The 19,143-nt window shown below is 39.0% G+C and overlaps 1 protein-coding gene across 31 annotated transcripts in view; it reads left to right on the top strand.

Moving 5' to 3' along the window:
* Positions 1-19,143, top strand: part of Sorbs2 (sorbin and SH3 domain containing 2) — a 293,671-nt gene that overhangs the window by 81,128 nt on the left and 193,400 nt on the right. For 29 of the 31 annotated variants that reach the window (XM_090354064.1, XM_090354071.1, XM_090354079.1 and 26 more), the window contains exon 1: positions 18,739-18,854. The exons of 1 other annotated variant lie outside the window; for it this stretch is intronic. The gene's annotated coding sequence lies outside the window, so the exon portion shown is untranslated. One more of the 31 variants, XM_090354065.1, reaches the window with a different exon arrangement.

The following is a 19,143-nucleotide window of genomic DNA, read 5'->3' on the forward strand; positions in this document are numbered from 1 at the left end:
GGAGATCTTTTCCAGGAAACCAAATACAATGCTCCTATTTCTTCAGTGTTTTTGATGGTGTTTGTTCACCTGCTGCCTCCCTTAACAGCTTTCTATTTGCTATTAAGCTAAATCATTTTTTGTCACCCTATAGCACCACATGTATCCTGGATTTCCTACTTCTATGGAAATCCTACAGATTCCTTCATTGGGAAATTCCCAGTAGCTCAATGGCACAATTTATTAGTGTGTGTGTGTGTGTGTGTGTGTGTGTGTGTGTGTGTGTTAATGGGATTTGAACTCACACTTTCTACAGTGGCATTCTACCACTTGAGGCCCACCTCCAACTCTGCTTTTTTCTTGGTAGAGGGGGGAGGGTCATTGGGCTTGGACTCTGGGCTTGGGTGCTATCCCTGAGCTCTTCAGCTCAAGGCTACCACCCTACCCCTGAGCCTGGGTACTGTCCCTGAGTTCTTCAGCTCAAGGTTACCACCCTACCCCTGGAGCCACAGCCCCACTTCCCATCTTCTAGTGGTTAATTGGAGATAAGAGTCTTGTGTTCTTTAGTGTCCAAGCTGGCTTTGAACCTTGATTCTCAGATCTGAGCTTCCTGAGTAACTAGGATTACAGGCATGAGCCACCTCACCCAGCCTCCAGCTCTGCTTTTTGTCAGTTATTCTGGAAATGAAATCTAGTGAACTTTTCTGTCCAGGATTGGCCTTGAAACAAAGTCCTCCAGATTTTAGCCTCCTGAGTAGCTAGAACTACAGGTATGAACCACCATTACCTAGCTGAAAAGTGTACAATATAACTTGGAAAAACTGCCAGTATACATGTATACTTAAATGATATGTAATTTTGTGCCTCTTAAAATTATATCATGCACAGACATTAGAACACCTGGAAAATTATAGTGGAAAATAAGTTTGAATTAAAAGGTAGGGTGTGTAGGAATGTTAATGATATATCCCATGGTCTTCTTCAGTCCAGTTCAGAAACTTCATTTCAAGTGAAGATTTAAAATCTGGAAATTGAACTGTTTTGATTTGTCTTTAGTACTGCTCAAAAAGTTGGGTGGGAAAATTAACAACTGTGGATCATATGGAGATGACTGGAGCTAATAATTTATGAAAAATACCTTATGGCAATTTATGGATAACTTTCGTATTGCTGTTTTATTCCATTTAGTGAATTAAGAGTGGGTGTTCACATTTATAAATAAAGACTATGCAGCAAAAATTAAGCTTAAAGAAAAAAATTGTTCCTTTATCTTTTGGCAAGTGAGATTCTCAATCTGCTTCATGTAATTCTTCTAAATAGTATTTTGGTTTAAGTGCTTGGCTGTCTAGTGGATGTGGAGAAAGGAACAGAAATTACTTTCTATCATTCTCTTCCATTCTCCCCTCAATTTTGTATTTTTATCTAATATTTTAATTTGTTTTGTGTATGTATGCAATTGCTTCTATAGTATCTTAATACTGGAACAAGAACGAAAAAGGTTGTCTTATTCTTCTTTACTGGGTTAGGAAAAAAAAAAACTTGCAGTAGGCATTATAGTTTAAAAAGAAAATTCAGTTATTCACAGGATCAAAGCCAAGTATTTATGTCCAAAATCTTACAAATTCAAGGCCAAGTTTTGGGAACTGGGCATGTTTCAAAACAAACCACAGTTCAAAAATCTGAGTTTCATGCTTATAGATGGTAAATCAATTGTTACAGAGCACAGCAATAGGTCCAGTGGTACGGGAGAGGTGGGGAGGAAGAAAATGAGAAAGAGGAGAGGCCCACTGAGAGACAACTAAATGAGCTGTCTGGGAATATGGTACTTTTTCACCACTGGTGTTGGGCCATGTAGTCAGAGCTAGATTAACAGAATTATACTAGAAGTTCAATCAGGATGGTAGCATTTGAATCCACTGACTTTTTAAAGTCCAGCCCCATCTTGACAATCTATCGTAAAGAATGAGATGGGAGCTGAAGGCAATTAATGTGGAGATGAAAGCTACTGACACAGAATTAATCTAAGCTCTGTTTCTCAGGCTACTTGGTAATTTTATTTTACCATGAATGCTTGGTAGGTCATAGTTTTGTGTCTTCTCAGGAAGTTTTTGTCTCATAGTGTTACTGTATCTGACTTTGTTACCTGATGTATTGTATATGTTTATTTGTTTATTTGAAATAGGAAAGGGAAGGAGGGAAAACAAGATGATTAAGAGGGGTTGGAGAGAGGGAAATGGGGACAAAAACATGAGAAGGGTTATTAATGTGTGAGAAGTAAAGCACCTACTACCTGGCCAAAGTAATCCCTCTACACATTATCCCAATAAAAAATAAAATCAAAGAAAAGAAGTTTTTGAGGTTCAATTATAATCTGGTGCCAACACGCATGAGGATTCTTTCTTTCTATGTTTTATTATGGAAAAGAAATAAAATGAGGACATTATGTTCTCTCAAACTCATTGAAGCCTATCCTAAGGCCCAGATAGTGCTGATGGCTATTTCAGTGAATATTCTACTATCTCACATTTCCTTTTCTGGACCATTGGACTAACACTCCAGGCTCCATAAACCTGTTTTTAGTAAATCCTATCTTGTTTCCAATTTAAACATTATTTTTACCTGATAATTTTACTCATATTCACAATCATATTATCTACTGCTTTGAGTTATTTCTTTCCATAAATTTATTTGTAGTAAATTACTATGATCAGAATTATTTATTTCCATAAATTTATCTTGCTAGATTACTTGAGTGGCTGTGTTGTTCAAGAGGGATGATGGCTTGTACATGAGAAATCTACAGGATACAGAAAACAAATGAACATTTTAAAAGAAAGATTGAAACTGGTTTCTAGTAGATCACGCCTATAATCCTAGCTATGAGGAGGCTGAGGTCTTAAGATCACAGTTTGAAGCTAGCCTAGGCAGGAAAGTCCCCATGAGACTCTTATCTTCAATTAACTACTCATAAGCCAGAAGTGGCACTATGGCTTTCAGTGTCACGTGGTAGAGCACTAGCTTTGACCACCAAAAGTCTCAGAGACAGTGCCCAGGCCCTGAGTTCAAGCCCTACAACCAACCAAAAAACAAAAAATAAAAAAGCTTGAAAAAGATTTGTGTGGCCTGCTGGGCTGTACTTCTGGGTTTGTGTTTGTGATAGTCTGGTGTAACCTGAAGAACAGGTATTCACGGTCAGTGAGTACACACATTTCAGCCAGATAAGCACTCTCAATGAGCCACTGTAGGAAAGAAAAACAAAAACCAAAACCAAAAAAAAAAAAAAAACATTGCCACCAAGTTCTCAGTACAAGAAAACCTTGAGAGAAAATTCCCGTGAAAATTGCCCATTGATGTGGCAAAATGAATTTGAAAGAGTTCTGAGTCCACATCTGATGAGATATCAGATTAAAACACAGCTAACTAAAATATTGCTTCCCCTTTAGATTTTTCTGAATGCAGTTCTTATTTGGCTAGTTAGTCTCGGGACTTTTGTGGATTGCAGGCCAGCTTGTTTAACCACAGAAAGACTTTCTTGTGCTGACCTGAGCTATTTGACTTTGAGAAGGATTAGGTGAAGATATTCTATGGCACAGAGAGGCATTTGAACAAGGTAGGTTGGTTGTTGCGATTGAGAGGAAATCGAAATGCTCCTTCTTTTCTTCACAATGGACCTATGTTCAGCATGAAGAACAGCTGAAATCAAGCAATTTCTTTTACCTTAGAAGCTACTCAGTAGTTTGAAATTCAAGACATGGTTGTTGCTAATAAGAAACATCATTATGATGTTTCCTCCCATTTGTTGGGATGGCAAAGCTGGGATGTGATTCTTCATCCAATCTGAAACCATCCAGCTTTCACAGCTGAAAGTTTTATAAGAAAACTAGTAGAAGTCAAGACCACTAATGTATTTAACCAATGTTTTATGTGACATGGGAGCCTTCAAGAAATGAAGATCCTTCATATCTGAATGTAATCCCTCTACACATCACTCTGACAGAAAATTATAAAAAGAAAGAAAGAAAGAAAGAAACAAAGAAAGAAAGAAAGAAAGAAAGAGAAGAAAGAGAAGAAAGAAAGAAAGAAAGAAAGAAAGAAAGAAAGAAAGAAAGAGAGTCCCTCCACAAACCCAGGGGAAATTGTTGATGTTTATATTGATATTTACATTCACTGAGAAATAGGCAAGTGTGCAGACATGTGATTGGACAAGAAGTGGTGGAAAATAATGTTACAGATCCCACAAGGCTCAGATTAGTCATGGTCTCCCTGTGCAGTGCTCTCTCTTCCTGGTAAGCAGAAACTCAGTAGAACGAGTTTCTAGGGAGAAGGGAAAAGAGAGAGCATAAGCTAGCTTGGTTCTGTGGATTACTTTGTAAAGAAATTTTCTAGTGTCCCCGAACCCATTTCAGGGAAGAATTGAGAACCCACTGATTGATGCTTAGGGAGAAAGAGGAGGAGCAGACAAGGAGGGAAACACCTTGGTTCTGAGGCCTTTCAAAACTCCTTCAGTTCAGAGTATTTAGCATGCCATGTGCCGTGCCAGTCATGGCCTACCATATCTCGAGTTCCAGCAGTCCCATGTATAATGCCTTATAGCAATGAAAACTAGAAGAGCCTTGTCTTTAAATTTCAGAACGTAATGATCTGCCTTAGGTGAGGGCAAAAAGCAAAAGGACATGAAAAACATCACCACTTTCAGAAATGTGATCCAAATAGAATTTACAGGAATGAGTTGGAAATGGATTTAAATAAGGAACTGGGAGTGGAATGAAGCTTATGCGATTCTCTAATCTTCAAAATCATAATTTTGTAAGCCTAATTTCTCATCTTTCAAATACACATAATTCCTCCTTGGCAGATTTTCTGTAAAGAACAGATTTAATGTTTATAAAACTTGTAGCCTACCTGGCACATAGAAATTTACTAAATAAATTACCTTGACTTACTTATTACCCTAAGCTTTGGAATGATGGCAATATATTTTTTATATGAAGAATAAAATGATCAAAATCTTTTTTAAAAAGATGTTCTCTGAGTATCTTATAACTCTGAGATGTAAAAGTTTTGAAAGCTACATGAATTGCTTTAAATTTATGGAGTAAATTAAAGTTAAAGGACACAGCCCACAACCAGAGGATGGCAGAAGGTCTCAGAGAATCTGAATTGGGAAGCAAAGTCTGCATGTAGAGACACAACAAAATCTTATGGGTTTCAGAAAGTGCTGGTACAGATAATCCCATAACCCATTAATCTCAGAAACCACACTTAGGCACAGGGCTGCTTGCTCCTCATTGGAGGTACACACACACACACACACACACACACACACACACACACACACACACACACTGTACAGGAATGTAGCATGTAGCTTGGGAGTTGTCCCTTTGGAAGAGTCCTTTTCTCTCTCTCCCTCCACCTCTCCCTCTCCCTCTCCCTCTCCCTCTCTCTCTCTCTCCCTTCCTCTCTGTTTCCCTCCCTCCCTCCCTCTCTCTCTTTTTTGCCAGTCTTGGGGCTTGATTTCAGGGCCTGTGCACTGTTCTTGAGTTTTCTCAAGGCTAGGACTCTACCACTTGAATCACAGCACCACTTCTGGCTTTTCCTGTGTAAGGGGTAACGAGGAATTGAACCCAGGGTGTCATGCATGCTAGGCAATCACTCTACCACTAGGCCACACTCCTGGCCCCAAGATTCCTCTTTTTGATTTAGAAAATTCCACAGTCAGGAAAAAATAATCAGTATAATCTTTTCAACCTATTTGATCTATTGCTTTTAATTGCAGTTCCTTCAGCTTTATGGTGATATAATTCCTCTTACCAATTCAATATAGAAAGAGAAGAGCACCTAGGTAAATAGAATTAGATTCTTGCATCAGAGTCCTGGAAGCATATTTTCCTCCATTCCATTTAGTTAAGCTGTCCACGACTTAGTTCTTTGTAGACTTAATTGAAAATGAGCAGACAGCTTTTTCCTCAAAAGATTTAAAAGAGAGAGAGAGAGAGAGAGAGAGAGAGAGAGAGAGAGAGAGAGAGAGAAAGAGAGAGAGAGAGATGGATTTCGCAGTATAACCATCATGTGCTGAGTTCTATTCATTAAAAAAAAATGGACATATGGCTGTCCTACCCTCTAGAAAGTGTGAAGTGTCTTGATTCAGAAATAGGATCTTTACAGAAGTGATGGCTGAATAAAGTCATATTTGACAGAATCCAGTAACTTATGTCCCTAAAGGAAAGCGACATTTACACACAGGAAGACACAGAGGTGTTTCTGGAATGTGGTGGTAGATTGGAGTTACCCTATCCCAATGCAAGGACCCTTGGGAGTTCACTTACAGCAGCCAGGACCTAGATAGAATTCCCCCCCACACCCTACCCCTCAGAAAGAGCCTGGTCTATGAATCCCTCAGTGTCAGACTTTCAAACGCCAGAATCCTGAGATAAACTTTCTGTTTCTTAAGCTACCTAGCTGTGGTGTTTTGTTTCTGGACCTAGGAAAGGACTAAAATAACTGTAATAATTGTGATGCAAAAAAAAAAAATCCTGAAGACCATGAAAATTAAGAAAACCATCCCAAATCCCCTAATTTGTAAGATTCTTCTCAACTGCAGGTAGAACAGTGCTTTCCAAATGCTGAGACATGGTGACATTCTAAGGAAAGGTGGCAGTGTTCAAGGTCTCTTGACCGCTTTTGCTGTGGCATTCTTTGTGGAAAGCCCATCTTAGAATATGCTCAGGAAATCGGTAGAAGCCTTGGGCTCTCCTAGCAGAGATTTACAATAGAACAAAACCTAGATACATAAGGCCATATAGAATGAGCTAATGAAAAGACCTCCAGGATATAGAAACAAAAGCCATAGAATGAGTGATTGTTGTCCTTAATGTACTGTTATCTCTCATCTCTTTTACTGTCCCTTGGTTGTCTCATATTGTTACAGTATTTCTCCTGGTTATCTGATATATTGTATATATGCATATTTGGTTATTTGATGTCAAATAGGGAAGGGAGGAAAACAAGATGAGGGGCTGGGGTGGGGGAAAGGAAATGGGGACCAAGATACGAGAAAGGGTATCAATGTATATGAAGTTATGCACCGTCTACCTGGCAAATATAATGTAACCTTTCTATTAATTACAATAAAATATATGAAAAAAGAACATGCTCAGGAAAATATCATTCTACACAACTACTTTTCAGCACTGAGCATCTCTCATAGTGATGTTTCTATAATCTACCTAATTAGGAATTATCACCATTATTCCTAACATACTCTTGGCAACACTTATTAAATTCCCAGACTCTTTCTTTGCTAAGTCTCAAAAGAAAGTGCCATATTTCAGTCTTTCTGTGCTGACAGTACTGCAATCTTTGGATATCTTGGAATATTCTAGAAGAGCAACAAAAAAAATACAGAAGCTTAGATTTATTAACATGGAGTTCAGATTGGACTCCATTTTGCTCCTTTGTTCTGATAGTTCCAATATGTATTACATTTTGAAAAAACAAGATAGAAAATATTGTTTGAAGAGTTTCATAAATACCAAGGCTATATGTATAAAGAGTTGAACCCATGTGTGAAGTATCCTCTGGATCATCTTAGAAAAAAATTGATGTTTTTCTCTTGTGTATAGAGAAAAGGGACAATGAAATTTAACCATATACATAGGAAAGAGCTTTTCCAACAAGCAGTCACAAAGATTCCAATGTACAAAAAAACCCATTGTGTTATTATTCCATTGGCATCCTCCTTTCTGTCTTTAGTAGAACACAAAATATTGGTGTGTCTTATAATTTATAGATCCTTCATTTTGTTGGAGTCTCTCTTGGCACCTGATATAAATTCCTTATGTAGAGAATATGTTCAGCAAATGTCTGATAATGATCAGTAATAAAAGTAACTAGAACACAGAATATAAAGCCCTATGAGTGGCTCCATTAAAATATATTGCTGAAGTAAATGTGTCCCAAAGCTATCTTTTGAAACTATAAGTATGGTTGCAGCCCTTTCCTTTTCTAAAAACCTGTAGAAATGATTGAGGTAGGGCACAGTAACATATACCCCATGCCAACTGCTCAGACAATCTGGACAATCAGAGCTCTACACCAACCCTAGACAGAAGGGTTGATAGGACACCATCTCCAAAATAACCAGCAAAAGGCAGGAGTTGGAGACACGACTCAGGTAGTAGGGCACTAACAAAGCAAGCAAGCTGGAGGTTGGTGACTTAGGCTTGTAATCCTAACTTCTCAGGAGACTGATATCTAAGATAGCGAGGTTCGAAGCCCTCTCGGGCAGGAAAATCCTTGAGATTCTTATCTGCAATGAACTATTCAAAAAATGCCAGGCGAGGTACTGTAATTCAAGTGGTAAAGCATTAGCCTTGACACAATGACCCTGGTGGATAACATCCAGCCCCTGAGTTCAAGCTCCAGGACTGTCAAAAAAGAAAAAGAAAAAGAAGCAAACTAAGTGAATACTCAAGGACCAGAATGTTTGGGTTCAAGCCCTGCTACCAGCAACCAAGAAAAATGAAAAAAAGAAATGACATGGAGTATATTCTTTCTTTGGACCCAGAGCTGATATTCTGTATCACTCGGCTTGTGACCAGCCCCTATCCTCTCTTCCTGAGTAACAGATAACTAATTTACCTGAGGGTACAATGTAGTCAACTACACAACGTGTTTTATGAGCTTCACTTGTGACAAGGGGTAGGCCATGATATACCAACAGAAGTGGTGGATGAAGTCGTGGAAAAGCTTTTTAAAAGAAGCCACTTGACTCAAGATTTATTTGTTTATTTGAAATAGGAAAGGGTAGGGGAGGAAACAAGATGATTGGGGAGAATCAGGGGAGGGAAATGGGGACAAAAACATAAGAAGTGGTATCAATGTGTGAGAAGTGATGCACCCACTTTCTAGTGAATGTAACTGTAACCCCTCTATACATTACCTCAATATTAAAAAAGAAAATGAAAAGAAAAAGAAGCCACTTGAAAGCTGAGAAGGCAGCTCATTGCTAAACCACTTGCCTAACATGTACACATCTTGGCTTCACCAACTCAACTAATGTGAAAAATGTATTCTTTATTCTCTCTTCCTTTTTGACTGGTTCATAATCATGACGGCTGGAGCACATTCTGGATCACACAAGTTCAAACAGTTTTCTAAAGCTGGCAGAACTGAGAGAAAAGAGTTAGAGTCCAGTAACCATGAGGCCCATTTCCTGTAAGTCCTAAGTTGTTTCTCTTGAAGCCAACCAGCCCTGTGAGTAGACTATTTCTCAAATATTACCAAAATTTAAAATTGTCTTGAGTTGTTTACAATGATTGAGTTTCCACTTTTTTCCTGTTATTTCATATCTTCTACTATATGCAAACAAATGCAACCAAACTCTCAGATACCATAGAGTTTGTTCCTGTGACTCCATTGGTTTATGAGTCTTTTCCTATGTCTTTCTCTCATTAAATCTTCCATATCCTTCAAGACACAGCTCTGAAATTGACTTTTAGAAGACTATTTTTAATTCACCTTATAGTAATGTTGGTTAGGAAATGAGTTTTGAGGTGACTGAAAATCCACCAGGAAGGAGTGTTTCTCAAGTTGCAGTCTCTTTGGGGCAGAGTAAATGTCCTGAAGTAAATCGTCCTTACCAACCATCAGATCAAAGTAACTATCTACTTGTCAGGATGTCTTTAACTACTGATCAGTTTAGCAAATGAAATTACCCTTCTGTATTACATCATGTGTGTGTGTGTGCATGTGTGTGTGTGTGTGTGTGTGTGTGTGCACACTCACGTACACGTACAGGTGCATGTTGTCACAGGGCCTTGAATTCAGTGCCTGAGCCCTGTCCCTTAGCTTTCTTCCTTAAGGCTAGGCTAACATGTTACTACAGATCCATGTTACTACAGATAGGCATGTCATGAACTTTCCTGCCTTGGGAGGCTCCTTAAGGAGTTGACATTTAATGTATGAATATAATGCATCTTGATCACTGTCACTCCTTTTAACATTCGCACCCATCCCTCCCCAATCCACTCCTTCCTTTGATCTACCGTATTAGATCAACTGTATCAGTTAATACATTTTTATACACTGGTATATCACACCAAGTATTTACTTATAAGTTTATAAACTAACTCTAGCTTCCACATATAAGGGAAAACACACATCCTTTGTCTTCTGGGCCTGACTTGCTTCATATAGCATATTTTCCAGATCTATTTTTTTTAATTTTACAAATGATACAATATCATTCTTGGCGATAGATGAGTAAAATTTCATGATATATATATATATATATATATATATATATGCACACACTCACATATATATATATATGCATACAGGTATCACATTTTGTTGATAATCTTAACCTCCAAAAGTAAAACTCTTGTCAAATAATCTTCTAGAGAACAGAGCTGGCTTTCTCTAAGGGTACACTCTGTTACCAGCTGGCCTTTCACTGTGCATCTACTCTATTTCAAGGTGTTTTTCAACATTTTCTCTTTGGCCTAGGGATTCTGCAGTGCATGTCGTGTTGTAAATCACTCCTGTGTGTTACTATGATGAACGGATCACTCTGAGTGTTTATGCAGGAAGCGTTTCTGAAGGGTGAAATGAGACCTGCCTTATTTTCCTTTCTCTGGGATTTGTGCCCTTGGCTGCCCAGGGATTTGCTGTGGTACTGGTTTCTTCAGCTCTTACAAATGCTGCCAAGTTTCACCTGTACCTTGTAGTTTGCTTCAGTGGCTTGGGTGAAACCAATTGCATTTGTTTTAAATGCTTCTGTCCAAGCTTTGTTTGCTGAAGCTGATGGGCCTCGTTACTAATTCAACACTGCAGTGACGACAGAACCCAGAGCCTTTTCTGTGTAACCAGGTATGATGGCATATTGCCCGCAAGTCCCAGGGACCCATTGTTTCCACATGACACCATGTTAAGTGGAAAAGGTCACGGGAGCTACACCCTGTTAATTTGGCCAGAGTGCCTCCTTATCCCAGAGGCTGGTAGCAGCCAGCCTCTCTTCTCAGGTCACTTTTCGAGTTTATCATTACAAGACATAAACCATAATCAGATTCCTTGAGGGCAGGGAAATCCGTTGCGATGTTGCTCCCAGAATTTCCCAGCTTTATGCACTCATGCACACCGACAGTGCCTCTTCTGTAGCTGGGCAGGGTAAGGCATGGTAAGGTTGTGGGTAAATTCTCAGGGCTGGTGGTGGATGGGTGGATAGCTTAATTGTGGGTTAGATTTTGTTGTTGTTATTGGATAATACCACATCCACCCCCACCCCCGCCCCGAGCTGGTACTGACACATATAAATATGTAGCTTAAGACAAAGTAGCCCTTTAAGCTACTGCAATCATAGACATTGGCAATGCAAGAACTTGATCATCCTGGAATATTTCAATCAACACAGGATTGGCAAGTCAACAGCAGGCTTCCCAGGCTAGGCCAGGCTAACCCTTCTTCCTATTCCTCTTTTCCACCTTTCCTTTATTTCTCTTACTCTATAATTGATACAGAGTGCTCAAGGGTTCTGGTAACTGCTAATGGAATACTCTTCTGTGGAACACATATGATATAGTTTTGTGTTTACAGGGTTTACTTTATATCAGTTATTTAGCATTTTTGTTTTTGTATATATCGCCTTTATAAAAACAATAAAAATGTAAATGTTAGCAGTATGAAACTGTCCCATAGGATGTCTTTTCTTTTTAACAACAGTTTCATACTCCTATCATTTACATGCTCATCATTTGGTCCATGAAAGTTTATGGTTTTATTCTTCTAACATCTTTTATTTTTCAGTTTTAACTTATTTCATAAGTGGAATAAATTACTGAGCTGGGCTTGTTTGGGTCTGGGTATCTCTGATCAAGATCATTCTAGATAGTAATGAAAATCAGAGTTTCTAGGAGGATGGGAAGACAAATGCTTAACAGCTTAGAGGTTTATCGGCTTTTGAGTGTCGATTTCTTAGTGGCTAGCACTTTCAAAATAAACCTAATTTGTTTCTATGAGAGCTTCCAATGTTCTATTTCATCCTGCTCATTAGTAGTTGCACACAGCATCACAGTCCAACTTCCTAGTGTGTCACCTATGCTGTGGTCAAAATAAAGCAAGATTTTGGAACAGCCTTTGGCAAAGTCTATTACTAAGAATTAGAAACTTTAAGCTTCACAAAAGTCTACACAACCTCATTAAACAAGCTGCTCAAATTTTATTCTCTACATTGAGTTAAATCAGACAATGAATCCTTTGGAGGCTCAAGGAAGTATAACTGAACACGTTGATGCAAGCAACATGGATCTTGTTGAGTTTTACAGCAACAAAGAAATCAGAGGAAAAAAGGTTATAACTTAAATGGCCTTTGATCAGGATACCAAGAATCAATGAATGTAGGAAAAGAGTGAACTTAAAAACAGTGAAAATTTTCCAGCAGAGATATCCAGTAATCTCTACTAAAAATAGTCTCAGTTATAGTAAACCCTCTTTGACCCATAATTTATCACTTTCTTTACTTACAATTTTGATAAAGTTTTATTTCCACCAAGAAATCTTAATCTCAGAGGGTGAGATTTTCTAAATACTATAGTTTATTATTATGATTATTCACTCAAAATATTCTTATCTTAAAGAAAAAAATCAAAGTTATAGAAAAGCAAAACAGGGGTCTGGGAGTTTGGCCTCGTGGTAGAGTGCTTGCCTCAGATGCAGGAAGACCAGGGTTCGATTCCTCAGTACCACATACATAGAAAAAATCTGGAAGTGGTGCTGTGACAACAGTGGTAGAGCACTAGCCTTGAGAAAGCACAAGGACAGTGTTCAGGCCCTGATATCAAGCTCCATGACAGGAGGAGAAGAAGAAAAAGAAGAAGGAGGAGAAGGAGGAGGAGGAGGAGGAGGAAGACAACAATGAAGAAGAAAAAGAAAAAGAAGGAAGAAGAAGAAAAGAAAATACAATACTATGAATAATAACAACTGGAAATGTCCTTCATTTAAGATTTACTAGGAATTAGTATTTGCATATTTGTGTTACCTTCAATGATAGAAAATGTAGAGGCAATACTTAAACATATATATATATATCAGTAGATTTGTGTATGTGATATAATTTAGTTCTTACAATTATTGATAGCCTATTATTAGAGTGTTATATTTAAATTTTCTTCTGAAATATTACATTTGTTTAAAAAGTCTTATTATGCTGTGGTAGTACATGTTTTCATACTGAAAATAATTTCCAAATGGAGATTTCTACCCACATTCTTCATTTTCATCTCATAAGAAGAACCAACACAATTACTAGATGAATTATAAGACTTCTATTCTATCTCAATAGTATTACTACCTTTCAATCATCTGAGAAAGTTTTTAGTATTTAGACTAATTTTTTTTAGCTTTTTTTTTCTTTTTTTTTGTACTTGATTTGAATTTGGGGTGTTGTCGCAGGTACCTTCTTTTGAACCAAAACTCTAGCCCTGTTTTTCTGATTTTTTTTCCTATATTTTTATTGTAATTAATACAAGGGTTACATTATATTCACCAGATAGGAGGTTTTTGCCAGTCCTGGGCTTGAGCTCAGGGCCTGACCACTGTTTTGGGATTTTTTTTTATCAAGGCTAGAACTCTACCACTTGCGCCTCAGCACCACTTCTGGCTTTTTTCTATGTATGTGGTACCAAGGAATTGAGCCAGGGTCTTTGTGCACGCTAGGCAAGCACTCTACAACTAGGCCACACTCCCGGCCCTGTAGACTAATATAATATTTTGAAATTACTTTCTATGACCATATAACTTAAAATTCCACATTAAGGGGGCCGAGAGTGTGGCATAATGGTAGAGTGCTTGCCTAGCATGCATGAACACCTGGGTTCGATTCCTTGGTACCGCATACACAGAAAGAAGTCTGAAGTGGTGCTGAGACTCAAGAGGTAGAGCTCTAGCCCTGAGAAAGTCCAAGGACAGTGCTCAGGCCCTGAGCTCAAGCCCAGGACTGGCCAAAAAAAAAAAAAAAATCACATTAAGACAACACGTCAACAGAGAAAACAGACCAAAAAAAAAACAAAACAAAACAAAAAGTAGGACTAGGAAATTGACAGAAGAAGTATCCCCAAAGACCACACACACACACACACACACACACACACACACACACAGAAAAAGAGATGTTCAATTTTATCAGTAGATACAACAACAACAACAAAACCCCAATAAACCAATCCTTTGTGGCCATTGAGTGGATAAATCTTAAAGCTGGGTAAGGCTACCTGTTTCTGACATAGCTGACTGGCCCATGACTAGACAGCACACATATACAGGGGCTGCTGACTCAGAAAGCTGAGCTGGAAATAAACATATTTGTCTCCTGAAAGTATGTATTTAGGAAATTACTTAAAGGAACACTCTCACCAGAAGAGCCATCAGAGACTTGAGGTGGATGTGATGGAAAGCCAGAGCCACATGAAGGGTCCCTAGGCCACAAAGCCCGGAAGGCGGGGCGGGGGGAGGGGGCGATTAGGATCCTGATACTAGAAAAAGATCTACACAACTGCTCTCTGGGTGTGAGGGAAGTCTGCATCTCTGCATTCAATCAACTTCCAATCAAAAATACTCAAAAGAAAAAATTACATCTGTACCAGACTTGTGCCAGCTACTTGTCTTATCATTATTCTCTAAAGTGTCCAGTTTAACCATTTACATCTAATGTGCATTGGATTAGGTAGCATAAGACACATCTAAAGGTGATTTAAAGCCCACAGAAAGATGCAAACACTTTCTGGTTTACTAACAAGGGCTTGAGGGCACACAGGATTAGAGAGCATCCTGGGTGTGTATCCGGGTGGGGTGTTCCTGGAACCAATTCCTGGGGGTAACCTAGAGACAACTGATGATAAATACAGATGTCTGGAGGAAATATATTGGGGCCACAGAGAGGAAACAGATTAATTTCCATGTTAACCAGATTTCTAGTTCTCAGTCCTGTGTACCTTAAAAGATTTTAGTTCTGTCTTCAGAGAAGGGGGAGCTGAGGGTATGAGAAGTTGTAAAATAAAAGGGAAAAAGGCCTTTGGCAAGCCAAAGGAAAATGTCCTTAAAGATTCTTCTATCTTGCCAGTCGATCAATGATGTTTGCAGAAGAAAGTTTTCAAACATATCATAAAAAAGCTATCCAAAACATAAGAGGAACTTGGAGTACTTCTTTTTTATTGTAATGTATAGAGGGGTTACAGTTATATTCACCAGATAGTAGGTACATCACTTTTCACACATTGATATACCTTCTCATGATTTTGTCCCCATTTCCCTCTCTCCAGCCCCTCCTAATCATCTTGTTCTTCCCCCCTTCCCTTTCCTATTTCAAATAAACAAATAAACATTTATACAATATGTCAGGTAACAAAGTCAGATACTGTAAAAATATGAGATTAACCAAAAGGCAACAAAAGAGAAAAGAAATAGCATAGTACATTAAGAACAACAATCACACAAGATAAAGCTCTTGTTTCTATATCCTGGAGATCCTTTCATTTAGCCTCATTCTCTATGGCCTTATGTATCTAGGTTTTGCACTATTGTAATCCTCTGCTAGGAGAGTCCAAGGTGTGTACTAATGAATACAAATGAGGGAAACCACTGAGCCTATGTTCCTTTGGATCTGGCTTACTTCACTTAATATGATTTTTTCCAGGTCTTTCCATTTCCTTACAAATGGAGTGATTTCATTCTTTCTGACGGTAGCATAGAATTCCATTGTGCATAAGTACCACATCTTCTTGATCCAATCATCTACTGAGGGGCATCTGGACTGGTTCCATATCTTTGGTGTGGTAAATATGCTACAATGAACATCCTTGTGCTAGTGGATTTAGTATGTCCTTGTTTCTGGATGATTGGGTAAATGCCAACTAGTGGAATTGCTGGGTCATAGGGGAGCTCTATGTTTAGTCTTTTGAGGAACTGCCATATTGCTTTCCATAGTGGTTGAATGAGTTTATATTCCCACCAACAGTGTAGAACTTGAAGTATTTCTTATGCAAACATTTAATCAAAATCATTTCAGTTTTTTTTCTTTTTTCTGAAGCAATAATATCAACCCATAGGTGATACTGAAAACAATAAGTTAAAATACTGACTTCTGGGCTGAGAGTTTAGCCTAGTGGTAGAGTACTTGCTCAGCATGCATGAAGATCTGGGTTCGATTACTCAGTACCACATGCCTAGAAAAAAGCCAGAAGCGGTACTGTGGCTCAAGTGGTAGAACTGCAGCCTTGAGAAAGCCCAAGGACAGTGCTCAGGCCCTGAGTTCAAGGCCCAGGACTGGCAAAAAAAAAAAAAAAGAAACAAACAAAAAAACCCACTGACATTGTTCTTTCCAGTCACTTAGTAACTGTATACAGAGGTGTGGTAAGACATGCTCCAGGTAGTTCCAGCTCTTCGGGAGCCTGAGCCAGGATGATCATATGATTCAGCAAGTTTAGCAACCCAGAAGTTTCTGTCTCAAAATAAACAGAAAGTAAAAATATTCCAGGCATGGGAGACCTTGACAAGATTGGCTTGAGGCAGAGTGTTGAGGAGTCAAGTATGGAATGCAAGTTGCTTACTGGTAAGCCAACAAGGCTACAGTCATGGTAGATGCAACTTAGAGTCCAGCGGAAGCATAGCAGTGGCCACGGCAAACTCTCTGCCAGAGTGCCACCAGTGAGGTAGCCTATTTGAGTCAAGTGTTGAAACATATAATACAAGTCAGTTAGAAATGGAATTGAAAGGTACTACCTCCCAGGAGGCAGGGGCACCTACAGCAAAGGAAGCAGCAAACATTCTACAACTAAACTCAGTGACTTACAGGAGGGCAGCTTTTGTGGCAAAAGGTGGACAGACTTAAGACTGTATGAGATGTGGGGACTCCAGCAAGTAGGGAAAGTCCACCCTTCAAGTGGACGCACTGATCACAAACTGGCTCAGACCTATCAAATATAAGAAGAGGGAAGAGAGTTGAAATCCCCAGCTTTATGGCTAAGGATTCCAATGCATGCCAAGGTCTGGTGGCTCATGCCTGTAGTTTATTTTAGCCACTCCGGAAACTGAGATCTCAGGATCACAACCTGAGGCTAGTTCAAAAGACTCTTATCCCCAATTGACCAAGAGAAAACTGGAAATAGAGGTATAGACTCAGTGACTCAATGATTCAAGCCCACCAACTGTGCACAGAAAAGCCCAAGAACATGAGGACCTGAGTTCAAGTCCCAGTACCAGCACAAACAAACAAAACCTCAAAGGATTGCAATGTATACTAAGGCTAGGGAATTATCATCAGAGGTAAGAATGTTACCTTGGTTATGAAAACACAGTACTTAACAAAATATAAATCAATGACTATTAGCAAAGAAGACATCTATATTTACAAATCCAAAGTTTTAACACAGTTTTAAATAGATTCCTAGATACTTATCAACTAGAATATTGCTGGTGACAGTGTCTAAGAAGAAGAAAGAGCTGAGGGGATTGCAGAAGTTTTAAATGGCTAATGGCACTAGGTCAGAGAAGAGACCCAAAGAGGTGAGATTTTTAAGGAAAATTGAGATGTAAATAATAGTTTAGCAGTGAATCTCTTTCTGACTTGGAGACAAAGGATTTAAAATTTGGCTTGCATTTTTAGGTACGTTTTAAGCTCAAAGTAAATAATTGAGTTAAAGAATCATTTTCTGTGGCAGAAACAGGAGAACTTTTTTAAAAAAAAACTACTTAAACTTGTGTAACATTAAAATGAGATAAACACATTCCCCCAAACAGATATTTCAAAAGTCGTCTTAAAATATTGCCTTTGATTCATTTATTGCTTGGACCATTGGTAGCAATTCCTAAGGCTTTGTTTCAGTGAATGGCTAAACTATCCCTTAAAAACAAAAGGCATAACTTCCCCCACTTTCCGTCTCTGTGGAGTATCTTCCATGACTAGAAGGTAGAGCCTGTTTTGACAATGATTGCAATTAGTGTCTCTCCTGTGATTTGCATACTATTAATCTGAGAGACACTAATGTGGCTTCACTTCCTAGATTTCACATGGCCTTGGCTCCTATAACGAAACTCCTTCAGGAAAAAGAGGGAAAACATCAGAATACATACCCTTCTTGGTGAGACGGTTGAGAAAGATAACACAAACTACCCTCCTCAAAACAAACAAATAAATAAATAAAACGATGAGCTGGATGAACAGAAATGAACAAGCTGTGTCACAGGCTGCACTTGATCAGCCATGCTTGCGGTCTAAGTCAGTCTGTTGGTTGTTGCTATGGATACAAAAGCCAGTGGAACCCAATGAGCTGTCTTGCAACAGAGCTGAGGGGACCAGCCATTTTACTTATGGAAAACAGTGTGGCATATTTCTGCTGAGCTTTGCCCTGGGTGAAGCATTAAAAAAAAAAATCTATTCAGAGGAGAGAGAAGTAATGGGTATGTGAGCATACAATTATTACAGCCACGCATGCCTGCAAACGGCCCTTTCAACAAGCTGCTGCAATTAGCTGATTGGAGAACGTGGAATGCGGGGTGATAATGCTGCATCAGGCGGCAGAAAAGGGTTTTGTCTGGGGAAGGCAAAGCCTTCCTTCCCTGCAGTATCATCTCCGCTGTTCCCTAGCTGCGGCTTCTGAAAACCAGTGATCCAGGCGGAGGGTGTTGCCCTCTGCTAATAGAGGTCTTGTGTGTGGCTGTCGCGCCAGAGCGGCAGGTCTGAAAGAGCAGGTGTGTGCTGGGAGGACGCTCCGCGTTTACCTGCTTCCTGTTAGAGCAGATTGTTTCTCCAGAGCATCTGCTTGCAAGCTGAGGCCGAAGCAGGGAAAAGGGGCTCCAGGCATCTCATTTGATTGACAGAGGTAAGCTTTGTTATTTCTTTTTCTTTCTTCTGTAAAGCACAGCCTAAAAATAACTTGGAGCAAAACTTAACCTTGAAAGATACAGATTGTTGATATGATCTGAATTTACCCAGGAAACACACACACACACACACACACACACACAAAGAGTCATCGGGTTATTTCTGTGAATTTAGGCTCTAGAAAATATCTAAGAAAACAAAACACACACCCTTTATATGCCACGGAGTTTAAAATGAATATTTAGTGTTTTCACCACTATGATGGCTTGCAGTTCTTAAGACTTCCT

The sequence above is a fragment of the Megascapheus bottae genome, chromosome 20 (genome assembly GCF_031878675.1).
Source record: "Megascapheus bottae isolate mThoBot1 chromosome 20, mThoBot2.hap1, whole genome shotgun sequence".
NCBI lineage: Eukaryota > Metazoa > Chordata > Mammalia > Rodentia > Geomyidae > Megascapheus > Megascapheus bottae.